The following is a 16128-nucleotide window of genomic DNA, read 5'->3' as shown; positions in this document are numbered from 1 at the left end:
TCCTGAATTACTATCTATCTCATTGGTGACCCTCGGAATATTCTTGATCGGTCTTTCCCTTGCACTTAAGTGTAAGAACGATCCCAGGAATGAGTGGCTTAATGTATGAAGAGCGGTTGTCGGCACTGGGCCTGTATTCGCAGGAGTTTAGAAGAATGAAGGGTCCCCTCATTGAAACTTTCTGAATAGTGAAAGGCCTGGATACAGTGGATGTGGAGAGGATGTTTCCACTAGTGGGAGAGTCTAGGACCAGAGGGCACAGCCTCAGAATTAATGGACATTCCTTTAGGAAGGAGATGAGGAGGAATTTCTTTAGCCAGAGGTTGGTGAAGCTCTGGAATGCCGTGCCTCAGATGGCGATGGAGGCCACGTCAATGGATATTTTTTTAAGGCAGAGATAGATAGATTGTTGATTAGTGCGGGTGTCAGGGGTTATGGGGAGAAGGCAGGAGAATGGGGATAGGAGCGAGAGATAGATCAGCCACGATTGAATGGCAGAGGAGACGTGATGGGCCAAATGGCCTAATTCTGCTCATACCCCTTATGATCCTTACCACCTTATAACTAAACATTATTACTTCCGGTGGCGTTATGGAGTAGGAGAGACTCGCGCCAACTAGCTCCGTGAAAAAACCGAAAAAACGGGGGGGAAAGACAGATCCTACCTGCAGAAAACGGCACCGATTGTTTTGTAATAAGCCCGTGACGTCATCAGGCGCCCGACACCGGCAAAATGTCGACTCAACATACTCCCCCCCACAAGGCAAAAAACGGCAAGACTAAAGAGGTAGGCCCAACTGAAGCCTCGGCCTCAGGGTTAACAGCATCCCGAGAAGACATCTCAAAGAAGAAGAAATAGACTGAGATGGAAGAATTAAAAACGTTTCTTAAGGAGGAACTTAAAGATCTTAGACAGAACTTTAAAGAGTTTAAAGAGGAGCTGACATATTTAAAAAAAGAAATGAAAGAACAAATTAAAGACGATGTTACAGAGATTGTACACGAAGTCCTTGAAGACTGGAAATTAGATATGGAAATAAATATGACTCAAAATGTTGAAGAAGTAAATGAAAAACTGAATAAGATGGAATCCATATTTGATTCTAAACTTGAACCTATTCTCCTGACATTAAACCAACACCACAAGATTGTAAAATAACTTGAGCAACTTGCTGAGACAAGCACCGCAACTACAAAACAACTCATCACTGAGAACCAACGCCTATCAAAGTTATTGCATCAAATAACTGAAAAATGTACAGACTTGGAGGGACGACCGAGGCGTCAGAACTTAAGAATCGTGGGCATCCAGGAAGGCAGAGAGGGGACTCGTGACCCCCGTGAATTTGCTGCAGAAGTATTGAAAACAATTTTGAACCTGGACCAGGCGCCATTACTTGCCCGAGCGCACAGAGTGCCGAGACGTCCCCCAAAGGTGGGCGACCGACCAAGAATAATGATAGTAAAGGTCCAATATGACCATGTATTGGATGACATGATGAGGAAATTGGCAAAAGCAGAAATCTTGTATATGAAGGAGACAAGATTAACGTATTCAGAGATTACCCTGTGGAAGTTGCTAAGAAAAGAGCGTTGTTCACAGAAACAAGAAGAATACTGAAGAACATAAAGAATCTGAGATATGGACTGTTATACCCCGCAACACTAAGAGTCAGTTACGAGAAGAAGGAATACTTCTTCATCAAGCACACGGAAGCATTTGAATTTGCCAAGAACATCGAGGACAAGATCGAAGATTGAAAAATATTCAACACTTAACACCTACCTGGATACTGCTATCTCACAGAGAAGATATGGAACTCTAAACTTTAAACTATTATATTTAAGGGTTGCCTAAAATTCGCAATAAGAATTGGTATATTTCCTGCAACGGATATATAATACTAACATTCTAGTACTAACCTCTAACAACTATTAATAATCAAGAATATTAACTAACACTAACTAATGATAATAAGATAATAAGATTATTTAGATTATTTAAGAATTAACTAAAAGTATGAAATATAAGTAAAGTGTGATTCAGGTATTTTATAATGAGAAATGTTTGGTGGCTCTCTGATGTTTTCGTTTTTGATTATTCTTTGAAAAATGTTTATATTATACAAAACTAACATTTCAATTTGAGACTACTAATTATACCATTAATTGAATATAATCAATATTTCTTTCCCCCCCACAAATTGTATGCATCGAATTGGAAACTTTCCTTTCAAGGAAAGTACGGAGCTAGTATTTTTATAAATCAAAAGCTACGGAAGTCCATAGATGCTTAGCCACATTAGGGTGGCTATCACTAACTGCACTAATTGTAGTTGTAGTTACTTTTCTTTTTTACTTTCCACACTTTACTAACCCTATTTGCTATCACCTTTTTTTATCTTATATCATATTATATTTTGTATTTGGAATGGAATTGCATATTTTATTTAAGGAGATATGTTCGGATGGAAAACAGACGTAACCTAAAATGCATCTACCTGGTGTTCAAGTATAAGGTAGGGTTGAGTGTGCTGAATCATCTGCTCTACCACCTAATCACAAGATGCAAGACATGAATATAAAAATTGGGGGTGAGGGAATTAAATTCTGTAGTTGGAATGTTAAGGGAATTAATGAACCTATCAAGAGAGGCAAAGTGTTAGCTCATTTAAAATCATTGAAAACAGATATAATATTTCTCCAGGAGACATCTTAAAAAGGAAGCACAACACAGATTGAAAGCAAAATGGATTGCTAAAGCGTACCATTCTTCATTCTCACATAAATCTAGAGGTGTTGCAATATTAATTCGTAAAGGTATACCCTTTAAACATATATCAACGATAGAAGACATTGAAGGCAGATATATTGTAATAATAGGGGAGTTATACTTAAAAAAGGTGACTCTCCTCAATGTGTATGGACCAAATTTTGATAGCCCTCTTTTTTTAAAGAGAATTCTTAACAATATCCCGGAAGGTACACAACAAAACTTAATAATCGGTGGAGATTTAAATTGCACTTTGGATGCTTGTTTGGATAGATCATTAACTCAAAGAAAACTAAAATCTCGATCAAGTGAATTTTTAAATTCATACATTAATACTACTAATATTAAGGACGTTTGGAGAATTGAAAATCCATCGGGCCGAGAATATTCATTTTACTCACCAGTACATACAACTTACTCAAGGATAGACTATTTTTTAGTAGATTCAAAACGTATCCCATTCACCTATAACTCACAATATCATAACATCATAATCAAAGACCACGCTCCATTAACATTTATGATCAAAGTAAACGGAATGGCAGAGACACAGTCACAATGGAGATTTAATCCCCGTAATCTTAAAAGATAAGTCATGTAATGAATACCTAGTAAAACAGATTAAAATGTTTTTTGAGGCTAACGATAGCCCTGAAATCTCTGCTTACCTTCTTTGGGAAACATTTAAAGCATTTGTACGAGGAGCATTAATTTCTTCCCAATCATTTTTTAATAAAGAGAATAGGGCCAAACAACAGAAACTGGAAATGGAAATAAAGCAATTAGACACAGAAAATGCAGCAGCACCATCCACGATAAAACACAATAAAATGGCAGTATTAAAAAAATATAAATTAAACAAGATTTATTCAGACCAAGTTATAAAACTTTATCAATATACAAAACAATTACATTTTGAATTTGGTGACAAACCACAAAAAGTATTAGCGCGTCAACTTCGCAAATTGGATGGGGAAAACACAATATACAAATTTAGAACAGACAAGGGAGAAACATTAACACTGCCTAAAGATATTAATGATAGATTTCTACAATACTACCAAAAATTGTATTCATCTAAAATAACAGAACAATCAACGGGAATGGAAACATTTTTACAGAATTGTAAGTTTGCGGGTCTAGATCAGAAAGAGAGAGAATTGCTAGTGGCTGAAATTACGATAAAAGACATTGAAGAATCAATAAAATCCTTAAAAAACGGAAAGTCTGCAGGACCCGATGGTCTAAATTTTGAATTTTATAAAACATTTTATGATTTGCTTTCCCCACGCCTACAGACAATGTACAAATACGCTTATACTCAACAGAAACTCCCAGAAACTCTAAATGAATCTACAATCATACTTATACCAACAACGGACAAGGATCTTGAAGACCCAGGTTCATACAGAGCTATAGCCCTCTTAAATACTGATCAGAAAATATTAACTAAAATTCTATCTAATAGATTGAGCTTAGTGATCAGCAAATTAATACATCCCGACCAAACAGGGTTTATCCCCAAACGGTATTCATTTTATAATCTGAGAAGATTATTTAATATTATATACTCCAATAGAATCCCCAACGCAGAGCTAGCAATTATCTCGTTAGATGCTGAAAAAGCATTTGACCAGGTAGAATGGCCATTTTTATTTTCGGTGATGGAAAAATTTCAACTAGGAGAGAAGTACTGTACATGGGTTCAATTGTTATATTCTAATCCAACAGCTAGAATATTAACAAACAAAATGTTATCAACTAAATTTAATCTCTCTAGAGGCTGTAGACAAGGATGCTCACTATCCCCACTATTATTTGCTCTTGCAATCGAACCCCTAGCAGAAATCGTTAGAAACCATCCAGGAATATTTGGATATAAAACTAGAGACACAAGGAATAAAATCTCCTTATATGCAGATGATATACTAATATATATTACAAAATTAGAAACTAGTATACCAAACCTATTAAATCTAATAACTCAATTTGGTCAGTTTTCGGGATATAGAATTAATTGGAATAAAAGCGAAATCATGCCAATAACAAAATTCAATTTACATACAATACAACAATCCCCTTTTAAAATAGTTAAAGATAAATTTAAATACTTAGGAATCTATGTAACTAAGACATATACCTCTTTATTTAAACTAAATTTCCCACCCTTACTGAATAAACTACATAAGAATATTCAATGCTGGAAAACACTCCCCATTTCTATGCTTGGGAGAATTAATGCTATAAAAATGATTTTTTTACCGCAACTGCTGTACCTACTTCAATTAATTCCGATATATATCCCAAAAGCTTTTTTCAAAAAAGTCGATTCCATTGTTAAAAGTTTTGTCTGGGATTATAAGAATCATAGAATAAGTAAAAAACATTTATGTAAATCAAAGATAAATGGAGGTTTGGCTTTGCCAAATTTCTTATTTTATTTTTGGGCAGTCCATATTAAAAACATGAATTTCTGGCTGGTAGAAATGGATCAACAACCAGATTGGCTAATGATGGAAAAGGAAGACTGTCTACCTTTTGAAATTGGACCGATCATATTTGCCCCCACAAAACTGCACAAACAAACCTATAAAGAAAACCCCATAATACATAGTGGAATACGAATTTGGAAACAAATAAAAAAAGATTTAAAATTGAATAATATACCACTCTGCCTTCCCATTGTAAATAATCCTTTATTCAAATCATCCTTTATGGACAAAGGTTTCACACAATGGAAAAATTATGGAATCAAAAATATAGGACATCTTTATGGGAGAGGTACTTTTCTTTCATTTCAAGATTTACAACAGAATTATGGACTGCACTCAAATAATTTCTTCAGATATCTACAAATTAGAGATTATGTTAAATCTAATACACAAGTCTACAGGAATAGGGAATCAGAAATTCTTGATGAATGTCTGAACAAGCATCCTAATACTGAAACACTAATAGCTTATATTTATAACACCCTACTAAACAACGAGGTACCACCGACCGAACCATATAGATACAAATGGGAAAATGAAATAGGTCACCCTATCACGAAAGATATGTGGGACGAAAATTTACAACAAATACATCAATGTTCATTAAATGCCAGACATACTTTAATACAATTCAAGGTCTTACATAGACTACACTACTCTAAAATAAAACTAAATAGAATCTTCCCACAAATCTCTCCTATTTGTGATAAATGTCTACATCTAGAGGCTAATTTAACACATACGTTTGCAAACTGTATAAAACTTAAACATTTCTGGACTGATATTTTTGAAATAACTTCAGAAGTTATTAATACAAAACTGGACCCAGATACAAAATTAATAATACTTGGAATATCAGAACAAAGCTTAACACTCACAACAAACCTAAGAAATTTCCTCAACTACAGTATAATAACCGGAAAAAAATTAATATTAAAATTTTGGAAAGGCCCTACAACCCCCACAATTAAAATGTGGATTACGGAAATGTCGGAGACCCTATACTTAGAAAGAATTAGACTTGTTTTAATGGACAAACAAGATCTTTCCCATAAAATTTGGGCTCCATTCATTAACTATCTGAAGGGATAGATTGGCACAGCACGAGGACCCGACTGAAACTTGAACTCAGGAACAGATGAAAAGCTATACTTTATAACCTACGAACCTATCTCCATTGACGTATTACAGGTAACCCATTCCACCTCCCTTGTTTTTTTTTCTTTATTTTTTATTTGTAACTTTCTACCCTCTCTTTTTCCCTCTTTCTATAAAAAATAAAAACAATAGAAGCAGAAGCAATTGATAATGGAAAATTTTAATAATGTATGACTGATGTATATGAAAAGTTTTTTTTACTATAATATGTAACTACATTTTATAATATGTCTACTTCTAATAAATAAATAAATAAATAAAACATAACTAAACATTATTACCTTATCATGTAATGTATACATTGTAAATGGCTTGGTTGTAAACATGTATTGTCTTTCCGCTGACTGATTAGCACGCAACAAAAGCTATTCATTGTATCTCGGTACAAGTGGCAATAAACTTAGGCTGTGGGCCGAGCATCAAAAATGTGTCTAGAAATCAGTTTTTGTGACCCAAGTCACAGAACTACATTACATTCTCCACAGATTTAGTTGAAGTATAATTGAGAAGTAAGTCATAACACGTCATTGCCGAAAGTTGCACATTAATTAATTAAACTAATTAGAAAATGAGATCGGGGAAGTAAGCGCCATCTAGTGGTCAATGCCCACATTACACCATGGCAGCCTATTTCCGTGTTGCAGTCCATTTAAACTATATATTATTATGCCAATATATATATATCTTGTAAATATGACTGTAGTCATATATAATTAAGTATAATTATATTATATAAAAATAATATGATGAATATAATTGTGTGTTTTTTTAATGACACTTTGCTCCTGAACCAGCATAATTAATGGGTTAGGGCAGTTCTTGTGGGTTCCTTCCTTTACTTAACCCCACTGACTGCCAGGGAGTATTTTACATCTTTTCATGTTTTATATTATGTAAGACAATATCGACATATCAATGAGGAAATTAAACATGTAGGCATGCCCAGGTAGATGGGATGGCAAGTCTGCAAATTATCAAATGAGTGTTGATTAAAGCACAGGGCATTTCCACACACAACACTTTTGTGTGGACAGGCTCTGAAGAGTAGAGGGGCAGAAGCTGCAGAAAAAAAATCTCATATTACTTAGGTCTGCATGGACTTCAATTCATAAAATGTCAACCTCTATTTAATGTGAATGAGAATTACACTGTGATTTACTATCATTGATAAGTTAGTTCAAGTGGAGGGTCAGGCAGAGGCTACAAAAAAATCTCATAGTCATTACATCTGCATGGACTTCAATTCATAAAATTTTAACCTCTTCTTAATGTAAATGAGAATAACAATAAAATAGTTAAAGTTCATATATCACCAATTCATTTAGACAGAAACATCAACCATTTCCGACCATTTCTCACTCCAATGGAAGCCTATATAGTGCGATTAAAATTGGCTGCTGCGGACGGCACTATGTACGAATGTATGAGTGAGTGAATGAGTGAGTAAATGAGTGAGTGAATGAGCGAATGGATGAATGGTTGAATGGATTAATGAATGAATGAATGAATGAATGAATGAATGAATGAATGAATGAATGAATGAATGAATGAATGATTGAATGAGTGAATGAGTGAATGAGTGAATGTACAGCCTCCAAATCTCATTTTTTCACATTATACAAGGGTGCAATTAAATTAGTTAAAGTCCATACAGATAGATTTTTCATAAATTCAGACTTTAGATCTTACCTTTCAGTTATGATTCCTGGCTGTCTTCTTTGTGTGGCAGCACCTCAGCAGCGACTTTGCTTTCAAGGCTTTCTTCCACTTCTATCCACTTGGCAGCACATTCTTCAGACCTCTTACTGCTTTTCTCACTAAATTAATTTACCCTGCTGCAAGTTTCCACGACATGTATTCCACAGAACTAGAAAGAACCTTCATCGGAATCTCAAGTAAAACAGGCATCAATCAATTCCTATCAGCCATGTCGTATGCTCCCTGCCTAGCTAGCCTGAAACAAAGCGCGTGATTGGCATACAACTCAATGATAAACGTGCTTTAATTGGACTAAAATACCCCAACATTTTCTGGATTTTCTCCAATTTAATAAAAGTTTTGTTCATGACGAGTTTCAGGGGTGATTTATATAATATTTGTACACAATATGTGAACATTTCATGTAGTTCTTTGACATGGGTCACGAATCACTGGAATAAAGCTCCTCATAGCTGATAGATGAGACCAACGCAGGCTCGGAGATCGTTTCGCTGAACACCTCCGCTCAGTCCCCCTAAACCTTCCTGATCTCCCGGTTGCCAAACACTTCAACCCCCCCTCCCATTCCCAATCCCACCTTTCTGTCCTGGGCCTCCTCCATTGGCAGAGTGAGGCCCAGCGCAAATTGGAGGAACAGCCCCTCATATTTTGCTTGGGCAGTTTACACCCCAGCGGTATTGACTTCTCTAACTTCAGATAGCCCTTGTTTTCCCTCTCTCCATCCCCTCCCCCTCCCAGTTCTCCCACTAGTCTTACTGTCTCCGACTACATTCTATCTCTGTACCGCTCCCCCCTCCCTCGACATCAGTCTGAAGAAGGGTCTCGACCCGAAGCGTCGACTATTCCTTTTCTCCAGAGATGCTGCCTGACCCGCTGAGTTACTCCAGCACCTTGTACCTGTCCACGTTTTCCACAGAGATGTTGCCTGACCTGCGGAGTTGCTCCAGCACTTTGTACCTGTCCGCGTTCTCTACAGAGATGCTGCCTGACCGGCTGATTTACTCCAGCACTTTGTACCTGTCCACGTTCTCCAGAGATGCTGCCTCACCCGTTGAGTTACTCCAGCACTTTGTGTCCACCCTCGGTTTAAACCAGCATCTGCAGTTCTTTCCCACTCCGTAGTAATTAAAGAGTCCTTTTCAGAATGGCAGGCAGTGACTTGTGGGGTGCCGCATGGCTCGGTGCTGGGACCACTATTATTATTTACAATATATAAAATCATGTATAAAATCATGACAGGAATAGATCGGGTAGACGCACAAAGTCTCTTGCCCAGAGTTGGGGAATCGAGGACCAGAGAACATAGGTTCAAGGTGAAGTGGAAAAGATTTAATAGGAATCTGAGGGGTAACTTTTCCACGCAGAGGGTGGTCGGTGTATGGAATGAGCTGCCAGAGGAGGTAGTTGAGGCTGTGACTAAGACACAGTTGGACAGGCACATGGATAGGACAGGTTTGGAGGGATATGGGCCGAACGCAGGCAGGTGGGACTAGTGCAGCTGGAACATGTTGGCCAGTGTGGGCAAGTTGGTCCGAAGGGCCTGTTTCCATGCTGTATCACTCTATGACTATATTAACGATTTAGACGAGGGAATTAAATGTAACATCTCCAAGTTTGCGGATGACACAAAGCTGGGTGGCAGTGTGAGCTGCGAGGAGGAATGCTATGAGGATGCATGGTGACTTGGACAGGTTGGGTGAGTGGGCAGATGTATGGCAGATACAGTTTAATGTCACAGTTTAATGTATGGCAGATTCAGTAAATGTGAGGTTATCCACTTTGGTGGCAAGAACAAGAAGGCAGTTTATTATCTGAATGGTGTCAGATTAGGACAAGGGGAGGTGCAACGAGACCTGGGTGTCCTTGTACACCAGTCACTGAGAAATAAGCATGTAGGTACAACAGGCAGTGAAGAAAGCAAATGGCATGTTGGCTTACATAGCGGGAGGATTTGAGTACAGGAGCAAGGAGGTTGTATGGTGTGCGGCTTCGGTCTCCAAATTTGAGGAAGGACATTCTTGCTGTTACGGGAGTGCAGCGTAGGTTCATTGGGTTAATTCCTGGTGCTGGATTCAAGGGCCGAATGGTCTACTCCTGCACCTATTTTCTATGTATCTGAGACAGTATCTCCATTTGGTATATCTGAGAAGGCACAAAATATTGGGTACAGAAGTTGGGAAGTCACGTTGCAGTTGTACAAGACGTTGGTGAGGCCGCATTTAGAGTATTGTATTCAGTTCTGGACACCGTGTTAGACAATAGACAATAGATGAAGGAGTAGGCCATTTGGCCCTTCGAGCCAGCACCGCCATTCAATGTGATCATGGCTGATCATCCACAATCAGTACCCCATTCCTGCCTTCTCCCCATATCTCCTCACTCCGCTATTTTTAAGAGCCCTATCTAGCTCTCTCTTGAAAGCATCCAGAGAATCTGCCTCCACTGCCCTCTGAGGCAGAGAATTCCACAGACTCATCACTCTCTGTGAGAAAAAGTGTTTCCTCGTCTCCGTTCCAAATGGCTTACTCCTTATTCTTAAACTGTGCCGCTGGTTCTGGATTCCCCCGACATCGGGAACAGGGAGAGGTTGGGGCAGGCTGGTACCCAATTTTTACAGAAAGACAAATAAACAACAAATCTTGCTCACAAGAACACTCGAGATCAGATACACTGTTTCTAAACCACAACAGTAACTCGATCTCCTAGAGATTCCTATAGAAATGGAAACAGCCACTTTGGAGACAGGTGATAAGTGATAGGAGCAGAATACGGCCATTCGGCCCACATGTCTATTCCGCCATTCAATCACGTCTGATCTATCTCTCCTAACCCCATGCTCCTGCCTTTTCCCCATTACCCCTGGCACCCGCACTAATCAGGAATCTATCTATCTCTGCCTTAAAAATACCCACTGACTTGTGGCCTCCACCGCCGTCTATGGCAACGAATCCCAGATTCACCACGGAAGGTGGTAGGGGATACTATATGTGTGTGCGTGTGTGTGCGTGTGTGTGCGTGTGTGTGCGTGTGTGTAAGTGTGTGTGTGTGTGTGCGCGCGCGTGAGTGTGTGTGTGCGTGTGCGTGTGTGTGTGTGTGTGTGTATGTGTGTGTGTGTGTGTGTGTGTGTGTGTGTGTGTGTGTGTGTGTGTGTGTGTGTGTGTGTGTGTGTGTGTGTGTGTGTGTGTGTGTGTGTGTGTGTGTGTGTGCGCGAGTGCGAATGTGCTTGTTCAATTTAGTTTACTTTAGAGATACAGCGCTGAAACAAGCCCTTCGGCCCACCGACCAGCGATCCCCGCACACTAACACTATCCTACACACACAACACACACTGGGGGACAATTTACAACTTTACCGAAGCCAATTAAACTACAAATCCGCACGTACGTCTTTGGAGTGTGGGAGGAAACAGGAACACCCGGAGAAAACCCACGCAGGTCACGGGGAGAGAACGTGTAAACTCCGGACAGACAGCACCCGTGGTCGGGATGGAACCCGGGTCTCTTGCGCCGTGAGGTAGCAGCTCTACCCACTGCGGGGGGGGTGGCTCAGATGGAGATTTGGATCACAGGGGTCTCGGGTAACGGCTCCAATCAGTTCCTCTCCTCACCCCGTTGCTGGTATTCATCTCGTGTAGCACAATCCAACCTCCCTCCCCTCTCTCTCTCGCTCCCTCCCTCTCTCCCTCCCTTCCCCTCCCTCTCTCACTCCCTCTTTCCCCTCCCTCATCCCCTCTCTCTCTCTCTCTCCCTCCCTCCCTCTCTCCCCCTCTATCCCTCCCTCTCACTCACTCCCTCTCTTCCTACCTGTATGAAATACTCTTGCAGGAGACAGTCGACCCACGGATCAGAAACCTGCAGAGGCCGTATCTCGTTCGAAATGTCACAGCATTTAATTAGAACGTGCTCAAGCTGAGGGGAGGAGAGGGGAGGAGAGGGGAGGAGAGGGGAGGGGATGGGAGTAGACGAGAGGGGGAGGAGAGGAGAGGAAAGGGGAGGTGAAGGGAGGGGAGGGGAGAGGAGGGGAGGAGAGGGGAGGGGAGAAGAGGGGTGGAGAGGGGATGAGAGGGGAGAGGAGGGGACGAGAGGGGATGAGAGGGGAGAGGAGGGGAGAGGAGGGGAGGAGAGCTAAGGATTCGAAGGGCTAATGGCCCAATCTTGCACCTGTTGTCTCTTCTCTAAATCTAACTCTCTCTTGAAAACATCCAGTGAATCGGCCTCCACCGCCGTCTGTGGCAACGAATCCCACAGATTCACTACCCTCTGGCTAAAGAAATTCCTCCTCATCTCCTTCCTGAGGGAACGTCCTTTAATTCTGAGGCTGTGACCTCTGGCCTAGACTCTCCAACTCCCTCCACTCCTTTCTGCCTTCTCTCTCCTACCCCCTCTCCTCTCCCTTAAGCCTATCTTCCTCCTCTCTCACCCCTCCCTTCCACCTCTCCCCCTCCCCTCTTCTATCCCTCACCTCACCTGCTCCCTCTCCTCCCCCCATTACACCCTCCCCCTCACCCCCTCTTCTCCCCACATTACCCCCTCCCCCTCACCCCCTCTCCTCTCCTCCCTTAATAATAATAATAATAATAATAATAATAATAATAATAATAATAATAATAATAATAATAATAATAATAATAATAATAATAATACTACATTTTATTTATGGGCGCCTTTCAAGAGTCTCAAGGACAACTTACAAAAATTTAGCAAGGAGAGGAAAAACATGTAAGGGGAATGAAATAAATAGTAGAGACATGACTAGTACACACATTATAAATTAAAGACAGAATTCAATTCAAAACACAATATGAGGCAATTCATGCACAGATGAAAAGGGAGGGGGACGTGGGGCTAAGGATAGGAAGAGGTGAAGAGATGGGTCTTGAGGCGGGACTGGAAGATAGTGAGGGACACGGAGTTGCGGATAAGTTGGGGGAGGGAGTTCCAGAGCCTGGGAGCTGCCCTGGAGAAGGCTCTGTCCCCAAAACTGCGGAGGTTGGACTTGTGGATGGAGAGGAGACCGGCCGATGTGGATCTGAGGGACCGTGAGGGTTGGTAGGGGGAGAGGAGGTCAGTGAGATATGGGGGGGGGGGGGTGGTGGAGGGCTTTGTAGGTGAGGACCAGGATTTTGTAGGTGATCCCTTCTCCCTTCTCCCTTCTCCACTCCTCTCCTCCCCTCCCTCTCCTCTCCTCTCCTCTCCACTCCTCCCCTCTCTCTGCCTCTCTCCCCATCACCTTGTGGATCTCAGCCTCTCCCTCGGCCGCTCCGGCGAATATATCGCACTCCTCCTCGGCCAGGATCTGAAAAGCGACCGCGCAATGATGTTGTTCCAGCGGCGAGCGATCTCCGTATCGGCTCCACAACTCAGTGGCTGCTTTAGTCTGGTACCTGGAGAGTAGAGGAGAGGATAGGGGGAGGAGAGGGGGGGGGGATAGGAAAGGGGAGGAGAGGAGGAGAAGAGGAGAAGAGGAGAAGAGGAGAGGAGGAGAGGAGGAGAGGAGGAGAGGAGGAGGAGGAGGAGGAGGAGGAGGAGGAGGAGGAGGAGGAGGAGGAGGAGGAGGAGGAGGAGGAGGAGGAGGAGGAGGAGGAGGAGGAGGAGGAGGAGGAGGAGGAGGAGGAGGAGGAGGAGGAGGAGGAGGAGGAGGAGGAGGAGGAGGAGGAGGAGGAGGAGGATTGGATGGGGGAGGAGAGGAGAGGAGAGGGGGAGGAGAGGGGGGGGATGATAGGAAAGGGGAGGAGAGGGGAGGAGGAGAGGAGAGGAGGAGATGAGGAGAGGACAGGAGGAGGAGGAATGGAGGGGGGAGGAGAGGAGAGGAGAGGAGAGGGGAGGACATGATAGGGAAGGGATGATAGGGGAGGAGAGGAGAGGAGGGGATGATAGGGAAGGAGAGGAGATGGGAGGGGAGGAGAGGTCAGCAAAATAGTCAGCAATGTCTTTGAAATGGGCAGCATCCTGGAAAAACAAATATTGTACCTGATACACTTTGGTGCATAATCTATAATCATCAGATATTAATTCCAAAACTGATTTTAAAATATCATTTATATATTTAATATAGGACAATTCCAGGATATTGAGTCACAACTTAAAATTAACAGGTAACTTCTTCAGAATAGAAATGAGGTATTTCTTCACTCAGAATATAGAGATATTTTTTTCTAGGGTTGAAAGAAATGTTGTTAATTGCATTCCAGCAAGATTAAAATATTATTGATTCAAAGAAGTATTAAACCATGAGAGGAAACTGCATTTAGGGTGCATGTCAGGAGTGATCTGCCTGAAAGGTCCTGACCCAAATCTTGCCTATCAAGATTCGAGATTGCAGCTTCCAGCCAACCAGTGTCTACAGCGTCAGCTTCCAGCCAACAGACATCAGCGTCTACATTTCGGACAATGAAGACAGTAACTATCATGGGCTTCCCCCACACTAAAGTCAGGAGCAGCACCCAGTGGCTGCTGCAAAACCATTATTGTAAAAAAGAATACATTCTCGGTGGTAATCAGCAAGCCAGGCAGCATCTGTGGAAGTAGAAACTGAGTGAATGTTTCAGGTTAATATTCTTTCCTCACAGCTGGGGACATTGCCAGATGGAGACAGACAGCTGGAAGTATGGGGGTCTCAATGGCCTCAGTCTCAGATCAATATTAAGGTCAGTGATCCACTCCAGAGCCCAGGGAACTCATGCACTCCTCACTGACACCAATCCCTGGGGTTGTGATGGTCTGAGAAGGAGCAGCAGCATCTTCCCCGTTCCCAGGCCCCGGAGAAGACATTTATCCGGCATCTTCTGCCCGTTCTCCATGACAAAGTTCTCTGGATTCTCACCTCTGGGCCCTGCGTCCCAGACATGGTCTTGTCTCCTTCAGCAGCTCCTCCATCTCCCTTCCTGAGCTCAGACACCCACTTCTCCTCACCTCACCTACGCACACTTCTCCTCACCTACACCTCGACTAAACCACTCGCCTCAACCAAACCTCACTATTAAAGGTAGATAAAAATGCTGGAGAAACTCAGCGGGTGAGGCAGCATCTATGGAGCGAAGGAACAGGTGACGTCCTCAGTCTGAAGAAGGGTCTCGACCCGAAGCATCACCTATTCCTTCTCTCCATAGATGCTGCCTCACCCGCTGAGTTTCTCCAGCATTTCTGTCTACCTTTGATTTTTCCAGCACCTCCAGTTCTTTCTTAAACCTCACTACTAAACCTCAACTCGGCTAAACTTCACCTCAACTAAACCTCACACCTCAACTAAATCCTCACCTCGACTAAACTTTACCTCACTTCAACTAAACCCCTCAATCACCTCGACCAAACTTCACCTCAGCTAAAGCTCAACTCAGCTAAATACATACCTCACTAAACCTTGCTTCGATTAAACCCCTCGCTTCATCTATACCTCACGTTGACTAAACCCCACCCCAACTAAACCTCACCCCAACTAAACCCCAACTAAACCTCACCCCAACTAAACCCCAACTAAACCCCAACTAAAAACTATGGCGTGACGTGACGCCACGGGTTGTCGTTGTCATCGAACCCGTGGCCCCCGCCCCGCGGCGAACGCAGCCCCTCCCCCCCGGCGAGGATGGCGGGAGACTCGCGACCAACGGCTTTTGGCGCCTTTTCCCGCCGTGGGATGGAGTTGTCCACGTGACCCGCGCTCTGGTTGCAGCCGCCGCTCACGTCACGTGAAGAGCCGACAACGGCCGGGGGGGGGGGGGGGGGGCTATACATAGTTTTTAGTTGGGGTTTAGTTGAGGTTTAGTTGGGGTGAGGTGGAGTTGGGGTTTAGTTGGGGTGAGGTTTAGTTGGGGTTTAGTTGGGGTTTAGTTGGGGTGAGGTGGAGTTGGGGTTTAGTTGGGGTTTAGTTGGGGTGAGGTTTAGTTGAGGTTTAGTTGATGTGAGGTGAAGTTGATGTGAGGTGAAGTTGGGGTTTAGTTGGGGTTTAGTTGAGGTGAGGTTTAGATGAACCGAGGGGTTTAATCGAAGC

This window comes from Amblyraja radiata, unplaced genomic scaffold (assembly GCF_010909765.2).
Source record: "Amblyraja radiata isolate CabotCenter1 unplaced genomic scaffold, sAmbRad1.1.pri S73, whole genome shotgun sequence".
Taxonomy (NCBI): Eukaryota; Metazoa; Chordata; class Chondrichthyes; order Rajiformes; family Rajidae; genus Amblyraja; species Amblyraja radiata.
Note: the sequence above shows the minus strand (reverse complement) of the source record.